Source organism: Dipodomys ordii, unplaced genomic scaffold (assembly GCF_000151885.1).
Source record: "Dipodomys ordii isolate 6190 unplaced genomic scaffold, Dord_2.0 Scaffold5, whole genome shotgun sequence".
In the NCBI taxonomy this organism is placed as follows: domain Eukaryota; kingdom Metazoa; phylum Chordata; class Mammalia; order Rodentia; family Heteromyidae; genus Dipodomys; species Dipodomys ordii.
In genome coordinates this window covers 16,362,401-16,364,137 of record NW_012267221.1, presented here as the reverse complement: position 1 = coordinate 16,364,137, position 1,737 = coordinate 16,362,401, and positions in this window count along the sequence as shown.

The following is a 1,737-nucleotide window of genomic DNA, read 5'->3' as shown; positions in this document are numbered from 1 at the left end:
ATTCAATTCATATAAGGGCAATGAAATTCACTATTCTATATGCTAGCTACTGTGTCTGGGGAAAAATATTCAACCAATGCCTAAGAACATATATGCAGCTTAATACTATAGACATCAAGGAAATGCCAGTTTGACTTGTCTTATAGCTTAAAGCTGTCAATAGCAAATACTGGGGAAAATGTAGCATAGTTGGAACATTGCTAATGGGAAAATAAGTCCATATAACATTTTATAAAGCTAGACATACATTTATCAAATTACCCAGGAACACCACTAATTTTTTACCAGGATAAAACAGAAACCTGTACAAATTTACATGTTTTAATTATCAAAGCTGAAAATTGAAAACAACTCAAATTATATAAGTAAATTAATAAGCAAATTAGATTTATTTGTATACTGGAATATTACTCAGTAATGGAAATGAATGAATAATAAAATCATTGACATAGATTAATCTTAAAATTATTATCCTAAATTAATGAAACAAGACATTAATAAATATTTGCTATATGATTTTATCTGCATGAAAAATAGTTGGTACCCTGATTGATGAGTGTTAGAACCATGTTTACCTTTCTTAAAGCCCATAGAATATACTCTTACTATGTGCACTGAGAGATTTCCAGAAGCTTCACCCTGGGAAAAATGACAGGATTTTAGTTGTAAAACACCTGTGAAGTCAGAAGGTATTTCACAAGGGAAAGAGAAAGCTCTAACTTTAAGAACTCTAGTCATGTATGACCTTCAAAGAGAAGCCTTTCTCTGACTCACTAATACCAGAACCACCAAAATTTATTTTGACAAAAATGAGGAAGGCAGAAAGGCCTTCCCTGGCTTCCATTTGCTTCCTTGGAAAGATTTAATTATTAAAGACCTACAATAATGTCTATTATTATGTCCTATTACTGTAATCATCATCATCATCATCATCATCATCATCTATATTTCACAAGTGAGCATGAAGATACAATATTTAATTTTCAGAATTTGGAGTTTAGCTTATCTCATTCAACATGAGTATCTTCAGATCCAACCATTTTCCTCAAAATTACATAATTTTATTTTTCTTTATGGCTAATTGATACTGAATATATTAACGTAATCAAGTACTATTAAATATATATAATTCAATATACTATTCAATTCAATATACTATTGAATATATATATATATATATATATATATATATATATATAATTGAGAGCTCTATGACCCAAACCAATGACCAGTTTTCTTGTGAACTGTTGAAACTATCATTTTGCTGTAGGGGAGAATTAAGAGATTAAATTACATTTGCATTCTAATTATAGCATGTTTCCTATGCCAATGCAACTTCCATATCAAAATGGTAATCTACCACTACTTCCTTTTCTATAATTCCAGTACAATTTATAAAGAAGCTGGAAACTTCCAGCACCTCAGTCAGTCAATTAGGACTGGGAACCGTCATTTTTTAAAGATGCAGATGCTTGTATTCCTTTCCTTGAAGTGTATGTGGAGGTAGGTATTAAAGCTTTCAATGGGGATGAAAGAGTCCATGGGAAGCAAGTAGAAACTGGGTGTTTTAGGTTGAAGATACCATTAATAATAAATTTATTCTTGGGGCTGGGAAGGTGGCTCAGTGGTAGAGCACTTGCCTTGCATGCCTGAGGCTCTGGGTTCAATTCCTCAGCACCACATAAGCAAAAAGAAAAAAGCCGGAAGTGGCGCTGTGGCTCAAGTGGTAGAGTGCTA